This window comes from Dermochelys coriacea, chromosome 4, assembly GCF_009764565.3.
Source record: "Dermochelys coriacea isolate rDerCor1 chromosome 4, rDerCor1.pri.v4, whole genome shotgun sequence".
NCBI lineage: Eukaryota > Metazoa > Chordata > Testudines > Dermochelyidae > Dermochelys > Dermochelys coriacea.
Window position 1 is genome coordinate 119035056 of NC_050071.1, and position 13359 is coordinate 119048414.

Consider the following 13359-nt stretch of genomic DNA (forward strand, 5'->3'; position numbering starts at 1 on the left):
CTTCTCCGCTGTCAGAGCAGCTCTCATTTTAGTACTGCTATGCTTCAGGGCTGGGGAAAGCTCTTCATAAGGCCACTTTCCAGGAACTGTGTGCATTCAAAAGTTCTGAAGCCACTGCTCATCATCCCATAGCTGCATAACGATGCGGTCCCATGGCACTCAGCCATGTCAAGGTGATGTGTGACTGTTGCCAGGAACTGCGAATGGCTCCACTCTATGTCTTCCAGCAGGGCTGCTTGCGTGGCATCACATTGTTCTGCGTAGTGGCTCGTTCATTGGCTGTGTAAATACTGAAGGCTCAGGCGCACGGTGTTTGTAATGCTCTCAACAACAGTATACAGCTGAGTGGGCTCCATGCTTATTGTTCTATGGCGGGTAACCCAGGCTTACGAAAAAAGGTGCAAAAAAGGCTTGGTTTGTTTCCCATTGATTTCAGGGATGGAAGAAGGGAGGGAGGGAGGTAAGTGCATAATGGGAGGCTAACTCCATGTTCCCATAACCATCCGCACCAATGTTTTGGTACTATAAGGCATTGCAAGCCCAACCTAAAATTCAACTCAGCTATGTGCACTGTGGGATAACTACCCACAGTGCAGTGCTCCGTGCGTTGATGCAAGCCCTGCTCTTGAGGATGCACTACACCAACACTAAGTTTAATGTGGACACACAAGATAGATTTGCTTAAATTGGAGGCTCAGTGTTGACTTACATAAAGTCGACTTAACTTTGTAGTGTAGACAGAGCCATAGACTTTAAGGTCAGAAGGAACCATTATGATCATCTAGTCTGACCTGTTGCACATTTCAGACCCCAAATCCTCACCCAGCCACTCCTGTAATAGACCCCCTAGCCTCTGGCTGAGTTACTGATGTCCTAAAACCATGATTTAAAAGACTTTAAGTTACAGGGAATTTGCCATTTACAGTAGTTTAAATCTGCAAGTGATCCATGCCCCATGCTACAGATGAAGGCAAAAAAAAAAAAAAAACCAACAACAACAGGGTCTCTGCTAATCTGATCTTGGGAAAATTCCATTCTGGCCCCAAATATGGTGATCAGTTAGACCCTGAACATGTGGGCAAGACCCACCAGCCAGAGACCTGGGAAAGAATTCTGTGTAGTAACTCAGAGCCCTCCTCATCTAGTGTCTTATCACCATCCATTGGAAATATTTGCTGTTAGCAGTCACAGATTAGTTACATACCACTATAGGTAGTTTCATCATACCATCCCCTCCATAAATGTATCAAGCTCAGTCTTAAGCTAGTTAGGTTTTTGCCCCCACTGCTCCCCTTCATCTAATTTCAAGCCTAAACTTGTTGATAGCCAGTTTATATCAGTTTGTTCTTGTGTCCACATTGGCACTTAAATTTAAATAACTCCTCTCCCTCCCTGGTATTTATCCTTCTGATGTATTTATAGAAAGCAATCATATCTCCCCTCACCCTTCATTTGGTTAGGCTAAACAAGCGAAGCTCTGTGTCTGCTCTCCTAAGGTATGTTTTCCATTTCTCTGATCATCCTAGTAGCCTTTCTCTGCACCTATTCCAGTTTGAATTAATCTTTCTTAAACATGGGTGACCAGAATTACACACAGTATTCCAGATGAGGTCTTGCCAGTGCCTTGTATAATTGTACTAACACTTCCCTGTCTCTACTGGAAATAGCTCGCTTGATGCATCATAGGATGCATTAGCCTTTTTCATGGCTACATCACATTGGTCGCTCACAGTCATCCTGTGATCAATCAACACACCCAGGTCTTTCTCCTCTATTGCTTCCGTCCTCAGCTTACAGCAAAAAATCTTGTTGTTAGTCCCTAAATGCATGACCTTGCACTTTACACTATTAAATTTCATCCCATTTCTATGACACCAGTTTACAACGTCATCCAGATCATCTTGTATGATATTATGGTCCTCCTCCACATTGGCCCTACCTCCCAACTTTGTCATCTGCACATTTTATTAGCGCTTACCCACTTTGTGTGCCAAAGTTAGTAATAAAAATGTTAAATAAGATGGGTCCCAAGACTGATCCCTGAGGAGCTCCACTAGTAACCCCCCTTGAGTCTGACAGTTCACCTTTCAGTATTACCATTTGTAGTCTCCCCTTTAACCACTTCCTTATCCACCTTTCAATTTCCAATTTAACAAATAATTTCCCATGTAGAACTATATCAAATGCCTTACTGAGAGCCATGTAGATTAGATCTACTGCATTTCCTTTGTCTAAAAAAATCAGGTCGCTTTTCAAAAAAGGAAATCAGTTTGGTCTGGCAACCTTTTGTAAAACCATGTTGTATTTTATCTGAGGTTTCAGAGTAGCAGCCGTGTTAGTCTGTATTCGCAAAAAGAAAAGGAGTACTTGTGGCACCTTAGAGACTAACAAATTTATTAGAGCATAAGCTTTCGTGATAATAATAATAAATTTAATAATAAAGTAATAATAAATAATAAAGTAATAAATTTGTTAGTCTCTAAGGTGCCACAAGTACTCCTTTTATTTTATCTGAATTACCATTAACCTCAATGTCCTTAACTACTTTTCTTTCAAAATTTGTTTCAAGACCTTGCATACAATTGAGGTCAAACTAACAGGCCTGTAGTTTCCTGGATCATATTTTCCCCCTTTCTAAAAAATAGGAACTATATTAGCAATTCTCCAGTGATAAGGTACAGCCCCTGAATTTTACTGAGTTTGTGGACTAAGACCAAAGCACAGGTGCCCAGGAAATAAAGAGCAGTTCTCCCACAATACACTGTGAAAGAATTCACAGAGCAGCACAGCTTAGTGCAGTGCTAAGAACCATGGTATATGCCGCCAAAAGTCCTAGCACCTCATCCGAGTGTCCACAGTAATATTGTGCAAAGAGCTGAGTGGACACACTTGACCGTGGTTTCGCAGTGTGGCTGCTCACACCCAAGGTAGGCCAACCCAAGCAGTGGCCTGGCCTGTGCTGCTTCCTGCAGCTCCCATTGGCCGGAAACGGCAAACTGCGGCCACTGGGAGCTGTGAGTGGCCGTACCTGCAAATGCTCAGTTAAACAAAGTGTCTCATGGCCCGCCAGGGGCTTACTCTGAACAAGCCATGAACCAAGTTTGGGAACCCCTGATCTAGACCATATTCCACTAATTTGTTTGAGTGTCATGGGGGACTGTCAAAAGCCTTATTAAAGTCCAAGTAGATAATTTTTACTGCTTCCACCCTATCCACAAGGCTGGTCACCCTGTCAAAGAAGGAAATTAGGTTGGTTTGGTATGATTTGTCCTTGATGAATCCGTGTTGGCTATTTATCACCTTATGATCCTTTAAACACACTTTATAAGAAATGAAAGCTGAGATTCAGGAGCACAATTCTGTGACGAGAGGTGATTTCCATGTGAAATTCTGTGGCCTAGAATACTCTGGGCCCCGCCTACTTATGTTACAAATAAATTTGTAAGGCTGCTCTGAAGTAATGTGTACAGTATGAGAACTTAGATAGTCTGGCTGAAAGAGCCCTCTAATGCTGAAAAGATATTTGGAATGTTCCTAAATGCCACACACGTCTTTCTATAGGGTAAACTGTTAGCTTAGTGACAGTCTAAAAATGCAGTCCCCCCTTTCTGGAATCAAAAGGTCTGAATCACTGCTGTGACTGTAAGCTCTCTGTAACTGTAAGCAAGAATCATCATTGTGTTTTCTATCTGTCCAGCATGTAGCACACTGGTGTCCTGGTCCATGGAGCTCCTAGGTGTGCCTAGCAATAATGAACAATACTTTACACAGTTATAATGCCATTTAAAAACAAAGAAATCCCACAGTGTTGTGAAAGTTTTAATTTAGAAAAATTACTATCCTTAGCTACTCCAGAAGACAACCCTGTATCTCACAGGGGCTGGCTCCACCCATGGGAGCTCTGCTCTGCTTCCCCAGCTCATGTAGTTTTCCCCTGCTGAAGCCTGATTCTAGGCGTGTTCTAAAACTGGATAATAAAAACATCTGATATTATTGCTGGCAATAACGGCTGCGTATTTTTACTGTGTGTTAACAATGAGGGTTATTTGGGGAATTCAGTAACTCTTAAACTATCCAAGCTGTTTTGCTATATATTGACCCAAACACATTTCTTGCTAGGCAATTAAAATTCTGCTGTAGCAATGCCGGCTTTCAAGTTCCTCCCTTTCCCCTTCTTTTATTTATTTATTTTTTGACATGCTATGTGTGTGATTTACAAATAGGATTAGAAATGAAATCTTTACAGAGTAGCTATTGTAAAATCATGTAAATGCTGTGCAGTATTTGTTTGTATTAAACCATCTAATTAAAGGGACCTTGTCAGGTCCAGAGCTCAGGGAATTCTGCACAGCAGTAGATCCAAACATTTGTTTGAATTAAAGTACAAATTTGGCTAGACAGTTCCATTGTCCCTTTTTATTAATTTCACACACATACTAGTACAAGCGAGTTTGGGTTCAAAAGTAACATTGGCAGAAAGCAACATTCTTGAAAATTCTCGTGTGAATATGTGTTTAAATGAAGGTACTCCTGAGATATGTTTGCATGGCCATCTTGAAGCCTCTTTGATTTCCCTCCTTCTGCTTGCAAATGTTTGAATCATCTAATCAGAGAGCAGAAACAATACCACGTGACTTAAGCCATGTTGCCAAGACTCCCGAGTTCATCACAAGTCTCATGATATTTGATGTTTTTTCGAAAGCCCTAAACCCTGAAGTCATGCGAGTTCACCAGAATCTCAGCTTTAACTTTAAAACAAGAAAGTTTCTAGCCCTTCAGGTTGTTGAACAAGTATGAAAATGTAACTTGTAAAGATGCAGAAGAAGAAGATCAATAAAAACCTCAAAATTTATGATTTTTAAAGTGTCATGATTGTTAAGTCAGTTTTATGACTTTTTGGGTCCTTTGTTAGAGGGCATTCCCTCCACCCTCCCACTTCCCTGGTTCTTGTCACGCAGACAGCAACTAGCAAAAGGCCAGAAGTCCGAAGTGCAGACAATGCAATGTTTATTGGGGTTAATTTCCAGCAAGCATGATTCCAATTTTCCCACCTACTTCCTGTTTGACCCCAGTTTATATAGTAATATTCTTGGCTATACCAATCATTTGATTGAAATCTAACCAAGCTAATATATTGTAACATAATTCTCTAACCAATTATATCCCACTACCCTAATTAACTTACACCTTCCATAATTAATTATATAGCTGACAGAAACAATTAGAGAACCAGACAGATTAACAATAAAAAAGTGGGGGCCATAAAGATAAAACATACAGAAATGAGGGTTTCACAACCACAACCATTGATAAGTGATTTCTTGTCAGACAGGATGTAACCATCTTAAGATCTCTTTCTTTATCTAGTGGTGATAGGAAGACAATCCTGTCCTGATAGTGCCCAACAGCCCAATACCACCTTATTTCAGTGTGACTGGTTTGGGATATGACATAGGCTTCCCAGCTTATGGCTGCCTCTGCTGCATAGCCGAAGGCCTTAGCCCAAGAAGAAGGCCTCAGACTCTCCTAGTGAGAGAAGGCCCATACAGGCAGACTTGTGATTTTGATTCTTTGTTTTACATCCCTGTAACTAGCTAAGTGATAAAAATACACCTAAGTTCTTAAAGTATAGGCCTTTACAGGCAGGCCTACATATCTATATTCTAACATCCTGACACATGATCCCAGATGAGCCCCCAAAATGTAACCCTTCTGCCCGTCAGAGTTGGCAGCAACAAGGGCCGGGTTCAGTATCTAGGGGTTCCATTCCAATAACGCAGTGCAAAACCAGCTCGAGCCCCCACCCAGTGACCTGGGACAAATATATACCACCCCCGCTGGGTGCCTCCAAAAGGCAATACTTCCCCTCTCGCGAGCACATAGTCTGAGTGTAGCAAAAAGCCTTTTAATAACAGAGCAACAATGTGGCATTATGTTGGGGAAACACCAGCAAGAGGATTCATAACACAACCCATGAGCAAAAACCCACCCCAAGCAAATTGGAGCGTGTCGTTTCCCTTTGGTTCTAGAGTCCAGCAACCCCAAATCACCCAAGGTCCCAAAAGTCTCCGTCCCTGTCAGGGCAGCCCCAGAGTTGGAAAGTTTATCTGCAGAATTTTACCTCCCAACCTGGGTGGAGATGGGGGGGGGGAGGGGTTAAGGGGCACCTTATGTGGTCCAAAGCTGATTGCCCCACCTCTCCATAGGGCTCCGCTCTGCCAGCCACCCCCATGAGCTGTTCCAGGTATCTGACAAACTGCTCTGCTTCACCAGCCACTCTGCTCTGCTTGCTGTCCTGCAAACTGCAATGCTCTGCTCTGCCAGCCATCCCGCAAACTGCTCCACTCCACCAGCCACTCTGCTCACCGTCCCGCAAACTGCTCCACCATATATCTTCAGGCTCCCCCACTACACAACACTCAGTGATTTCAGCTTGTAGTAAGGGAGCCTCAGTGTTGGTACACTATTAGCCCAAAGTGAATTCAGCTCAGCAGCCTGTAACTAGACTCCTAATGAAATCAAAATTAGCTCTGACATTCCACAGAAGAGAGAAAAGGAAATGCAATTAGCATGTCTTCTCACCAGGGAGACACATACCACCAAGTATTAATACCTATCCCCAACCTCTCTCTATTAACTGGGTTTTGGAACCCATGACCCTTGTCTAGCGAGTGCTGCTTAGTTGATGGTGAGTCCCTCCATCATAACAAAAGGCCAAGTATAGTTCCACTGTCCTTGATTCACATAATCGGGATAATAACAGTTTATTCCTGCCCCAATAACGGAGAAACTGGGGCTCCTACAGCAGCCAAAGTGACCATCTAGGCAGGGTGGGTGTGCCTAAGCAAATGAGATCAGCCCCTGAAGTTCTTTTCCACAACCCACCATGACTTGCCACCAGATGTCAGGGTAGAGCTCATCCTGACTCTGCTTACATCCTCTCCCCAGCCAAGAATTTGTCATCCTGACAAATCAAACTCCCTATTATACCAATTCACTGGTTCCCTCCAAAGGGCCTCAGAAAGCCCACTTCAGCTTTCACAAGCCTGTGTGCTAAGAGTATTGGCTCCTCACTAGTCACCCCAGGTGCCTCATAAGTTAACCGTTTTACTGGTCTTATTACCCTGTGTCGTCTATTGAGAATTTCTGTTGCAGGAGTAGGCAGGACATCTTCTTGAGCGATGGATGGAGAGGTTTCCTTTGAGGATCCCTCGGCTACCGGCATAGGTCCCTGCATCTCCGGTTCTGACTGTGGAAGGTCCAACATGTCTAGGGCCCCCTCCCCCTGGATGTCTCCACTGTCCAATAACCTGTGTGCATCATCACAGGGGGGTCCCATCGGCGGCACAGGCGTGCCAGTAATGGGCCTAAATACTTCTGCCATAAGGTTTAGGGTGGAGGAGGGGGAGCTCTCTCTTGGTTCAGCTGATCGAGACTGAAATCTTGTCTCCATTCCAGGATACACCATGGTTGTGTCTTCCTCCTCAGACTCACTCTCGGATGTGCTGAATAGGGGTAGGTTAGCTGCAGGGGGTCCGCTGTCTGTGTTGGATGGCGGCTTTGGTCTAGCACTTCTGTTCTGCCCGGCTGCCCTGTCATGGCCCATCTCATAAGGGGTGCTTACCAATTCCCCTACAGGGAGCAAAAGGTTTCTATGCACCGTCTTTATTTGCCCTGGACTGTCTTCAGGTCTGATCTTTTAGACCGGCAGATCTCCCAGCTTTTCCGTCACCAGGTAAGGTATTACCTTCCATCTGTCAGCTATCTTGTGTTTGCCAGCAATACCCAAATTTCGCAGCAGGGCTCTGTCCCCCGGCTGGAGCTCCTGCGAACACACTATAGCATCATATTGATGTTTGTTGTGGTCTGCTTTCTTCCGAGCCGCAGCGGTAGCTAAGTGATAAGCATCCCGCAGCTTTTCTCTTAGTCGGGATACATATTGCTGATGAGTTTCATAGCTATTTCCATCCTCTGATGCATCAAAGCACAAGTCTATGGGTAATCTTGGTTCTCGCCCAAACATCAAGAGATATGGGGTGACTCCCGTAGCATCGTTCTTTGTCGCATTGTAGGCATGCACCAGAAATGCGACATGCTGGCTCCAGGTTGCCTTCTGCTCTGGTCGCAAAGTTCCCAACATATCCAATAGGGTTCGGTTGAACCTCTCGGGCGGAGGATCACCTTGGGGGTGATAAGGCGTTGTCCTAGACTTTAATTCCTGCTATTTTCAGCACCTCCTTCAGAAGGTGACTCTCAAAATCCCACCCTGATCAGAGTGTATCCAAGCCGGGAATCCATAGACTGAGAAATATTTGTCCCAAAATACTCGAGCAACGGTGGTGGCCCTCTGATCACGTGTGGGATATGCCTGTGCATAAAGTGTAAAATGGTCAGTCACTACTAGAATGTTCCCAACATTCCTCTTGTCTACCTCTACAGACAAGAAATCAATGCATACCAGTTCCAAAGGTTTGTTGCATATCTTGAGATATGCAGCCCTCGTGGGCAGAGTTTTCCTTTGAACACATCGAGCGCAAGTCTCACATTTCCTGCGAACATCTTCAGCCATTCGGGGCCAATAGAACCTACTATGAATAAATTCCAGGGTCCTCGCCATCCCTAAATGTCCAAAGTCATCATGCATGGCCCTCATGGCCAGGGCTCTGTACTCTTTTGGCAGTACTAGTTGTGCTTGTTGCTTTTGTAAAGGGTCGGTGGTCATTCGGTGTAGCACTCCCTGAATCAGTTTTAGTTTGGTCCATTCTCTCAATAGTAGTTTACCCTCTGGATTAGTTGGGACAACCGCAGCTGGGCTTCGCCCCTCCCTTTTGGCAAGTAGTGTATCACGAATGTCAATATCTTGCTGCTTCTTGCCAGTCAGCCACATTGAGCATGGGCAAGGGAGATTGGTCTAATGCAATATAGTTCACTGAAACAGAAGGCATGCATTCAGGGGGCAGGCCCAAAGCTTCTGCAACACATCCCTGAAGGCTCTCACGGGCCTCTGGCTCTCGGCGACTCACACTGCAAATAGCTCTCACTCCATCCGTGGGTATCACAGCAACTTCTGGTGCCTGCGGACTCCTGGACAATGCATCTGCATCTACATTGCTTCACCCTGATCAGTATTGAATGCTGAACTCATAACTAGCCAAGGCGGCCACCCATCTCTGCCCTGTAGCATCCAGCTTAGCACTTGTTAACACATAAGTCAGTGGATTGTTGTCTGTCCACACCTGGAACTGAGCACCATACAAGTAGTCTCAAAATTTCTCAGTGATGGCCCATTTCAAGGCCAAGAATTCCAGCTTGTGGGTGGGATAGCGAGTTTCACTATCAGACAATCCTCGGCTGGCAAAGGCTACAGGTTTACGTTTGCCTTCCACTTCCTAGTACAGGACTGCTCCCAGATCCTCCAAACTGGCATCAGTATGCAGGATAAATGGTTTGCTTGGGTCAGCAAAAACTAGAACTGGAGCATGAGTTAGGCAAGTAATGATTTCTCGAAAAGCCCTTTCACATCTCTGATCCCACCGTGGCCCAAATGGTTTAAAGGGGCCATAGTGTCTCTGCACAGGAGACTTTGGGGACCTCCCCTTATTCCTGGTCTTAGATTTGTTCTTTCTGGACTGGTGTTTCCTGGTAAGATCATTCAGAGGCTTTACAATCATAGCATAGTTTTTCACAAATCTGCGGTAGTAGCCACTAAATCCAAGAAAGGTATTGAGTTCTCTGTAGTTACTTGGACATGGCCATGTAGTGAGTGCTTCTATTTTATCGGGATCAGTACTCACACCCTCTTGGGATACGATGTGATCCACATACTTCACTGAGGTTCTGCAGAACTGGCATTTGCCAATTGAAAGCTTCAGACCATAATCCTCCAACCTATCCAGCACTTTAAGAAGTCTTTCTTCATGCTCCTCTAAGGTTCTTCCAAACACAATCAGGTCATCCAAATAAACTAACACTTGCAGTAAATTCATGTCTCCCACAATTTTCTCCATGAGACATTGAAAGGTGGCAGGTGCTCCAGAAATCCCTAGGGGCATGCGTTCGAACTGATAAAACCCTTATGGGCAGATGAAGGCTGTCTTCTCCTTATCTTCTTCTCCCAGAGGGATCTGGTAGTATCCACTTCGAAGATCCAACACAGAGAACCACTGGCTTCCCAGCAAACAGTCTAAGGCATCTTGGACTCGAGGCATAGTGTACTGGTCAACCACAGTACAGCCGTTTAGGGTGCGGTAGTCAATACACATCTGGATTTTCCCATTCTTTTTACGGACTACCACAATGGGTGAGGCGTATGGGCTGCGGGACTCTGTAATGATGCCATTCGCAGCCAGCTCCTGAAGATGATGTCGCACATCTTCCATCTCAGAGAGAGCAATCTTCCTAGATCTCTCCCTGAAAGGTCGAGACTCATGTAGTCTGATACTGTGCTCTACTCCTTTTGCACATCCCACATCCCACTCATGCAGTGAGAACATCTTGTATCTTTCACAAGGTTTCTTCCTCAGGCGATCTTTCCACTCCTCGGACACAGGTGAATCTCCAAAGTCAAACTTTGCTGGGTCTATTGTCAGAACTTGAGTTTCACACTGGGGTTTTACAATCTACTCAGGCTCAAAGAGTTCTGCTATCTTTTGTCCTTGCTTCACAACAACATCACGACTCGTTTCATTAGCAATCAGTATAGTCACCCTTTCCTGGGCTTCAGCAGGTAGGGTTATGACTCCACTGGGGACCAGCACTCCTTCAGGGAGCTCTCCTCCCATCTGCTGCTCTATCATTGCTAACGTCCCTTTACTGCCTTTCAGCCAGGTACTCATGACAAACACTTCTTGCTCTGTCCTTGCAGGCACTATTAAGGGGGTCGTGCCCATGTACTTCAGTGCCCCAGGCGGTAGCTCAGATGTGTCCCTTTTAGCGCTCTCAATTTTCCTATAGGCTTCAGCACAAAGCATATGGATCATCAGGGTATTCAGATACTGGTCCCCAGCCCGCCTTCTGCAGTAATCTGTGAGTACCCTGAAGAGACTGGAGTTGGTCCCTATCAGCACAGACATATCAGAGGTCCCTTTAGGGCCAGGGCATATTAAGGCAGCTGTGTCTACCTCTTCTCTTACCCCAGCCACCTCGTCTGGGAATTCCAGGTGCACTATGACGTACCCTTGGTCGGGGTATTCATCCATGCTGAGGCCACACAGACCAAGGCCAGTCAGTGGCTGTATAGGCAGGTGCCTAAGCATCTGTTGGTAGAATGACTGAAATATAATAGTCACTTGAGATCCAGTGTCAAGCACTGCTTTACATTCCACCCCTTCAATACTCACCGTGACCTCTGCTCAAGGCCCTATCAGTCCTGCGGGGATCCCAGCTGGACAGTCTTTTCTGGGAGAATCTTCAAATCCTGCAGGCCTGGGGGGTCCCCGTCACCAGACCCTCTGGCAGCTATCGGATCTCTCCCAACTGATCCTCAGCTTTCCATACACTAAGGAGGGGTTTTCTTCATTCTGGCACTTGGCAGCACTGTGTCCATCCTGACCACATCAGTAGCAGAAGAATTGACCTTTCCCCCTTCGCCTGGGTGGGATGGTGGCTCTAAGTGCGGGCTTCTCAATCGCCACAGTTTGAGGCTCCTTATTCCTGGAAGTCTTACCTCAGTCAACGGTGCTTTGCAGCTCAGCTATCCATTCCGTCAGGACCTGCATTTGTTGGGCAAGTTCCTCTCTGGTGCTCACCATCAGTATACTGGCTGTTTGCAGTGGTGATGTGCTGGCTGGCTCTGATGTTTTGGCTTCCCAAAACTCACTGGCAGCCTGCCTTTCTTCCTCCTCTCTGACCTCTTTTATCAGCTGGGAGTAACTTGGGAGATGTTCCTGTTGTTCTCTTAGCTGGAGATGAAGTAGAATCGGGTTCTGATACTGAGTTCCTCTTACAATTTGAGCCAGTCTGGTCTGATCCACCTGCTCAGCAGTCACTGCTCCCCTCCTGACAGCTCTCTGGAGCAGTCTCTCCAGTCTTTGTATGTAGGCTGAAGCCTTCTCACCCTTTTGCTGTCGGGAATTAAGGAACTTACAGTAGCTGTCTTCAGGGCCCTCTACGCTCCCAAAGGTGTGTTCAAGGACCTCTAGGCAGTCCTTCACACTGACCCCAGGGTCAATGAGCTTCAGGGTGCAAATCACATCTAATGCTGGGCCATCAAGGCTCTCTAAGAGGCATCTTCGCTTTTCTGCGTCTGGTATGGCCCACTCTTGCAGCATTTCAGTGGTATGCTCCAACTAGGGCTCAAACTCCTCCTCCCCAGCAAATAACTTTAACTTACAACAAGAGTTTGTTTGCAGCAGGGGACAGCACAACCTTTTCCAATGTTTGCCCCAGAGCTTTTGTCCAATCATCGGCCGAGGCTGCAGCCTCTGAGCTAGAAGCTGCTGAGCCGGGGACCAACAAACCTGACATATTAGCCATTATACAAACAGTAATTTCCTCAAAATATAAGCACAAACAAAACAAAACATAAATTGTTTCCAAATGTAGTAGATCACTCAACAGATGCTTGCAAGGGGTACCGACCCAAGGATCCTGGATGAGCCCGCAAAATGTAACCCTTCTGCCCGTCAGAGTTGGCAGCAACAAGGGCCAGGTTCAGTATCTAGGGGTTCCATTCCAATAACGCAGTGCAAAACCAGCTTGAGCCCCCACCCAGTGACCTGGGACAAATATATACCACCCCCGCTGGGTGCCTCCAAGAGGCAATACTTCCCCTCTCACGAGCACATAGTCTGAGTGTAGCAAAAAGCCTTTTAATAACAGAGAGAAACAATGTGGCATTATGTTGGGGAAACACCGGCAAGAGGATTCATAACACAACCCATGAGCAAAAACCCACCCCAAGCAAATTCGGGCGTGTCGTTTCCCTTTGGTTCTAGAGTCCAGCAACCCAAAATCACCCAAGGTCCCAAAAGTCTCTGTCCCTGTCAGGGCAGCCCCAGAGTTGGAAAGTTTATCTGCAGAGTTTTACCTCCCAACCTGGGTGGAGATGGGGGGGAGGGTTAAGGGGCACCTTACGTGGTCCAAAGCTGATTGCCCCACCTCTCCATGGGGCTCTGCTCTGCCAGCCACACCCATGAGCTGCTCCAGGCATCCAACAAACTGCTCTGCTCGCCGTCCTGCAAACTGCAATGCTCTGCTCTGCCAGCCATCCCGCAAACTGCTCTGCTTAGCGTCCCGTAAACTGCTCCACTCCAGCAGCCACTCTGCTCACCGTCCCACAAACTACTCCGCTCCACTCTGCTCACCATCCCACAAACTGCTCCACCATATATCTTCAGGCTCCCCCACTACACAACACTC

At 46.1% G+C, this 13359-nt stretch overlaps 1 long non-coding RNA gene across 1 annotated transcript; it reads right to left on the reverse strand.

The window, feature by feature from the left end:
- Positions 1 to 5891: 5891 nt before the first annotated feature.
- Positions 5892 to 13008, reverse strand: LOC122459701. The gene is made up of 2 exons (XR_006280550.1): positions 12957 to 13008; positions 5892 to 6066 (listed from the first exon to the last, which is right to left on the reverse strand). It is a non-coding gene; the product is annotated as an uncharacterized LOC122459701 (long non-coding RNA).
- Between the last annotated feature and the right edge of the window lie 351 nt (positions 13009 to 13359).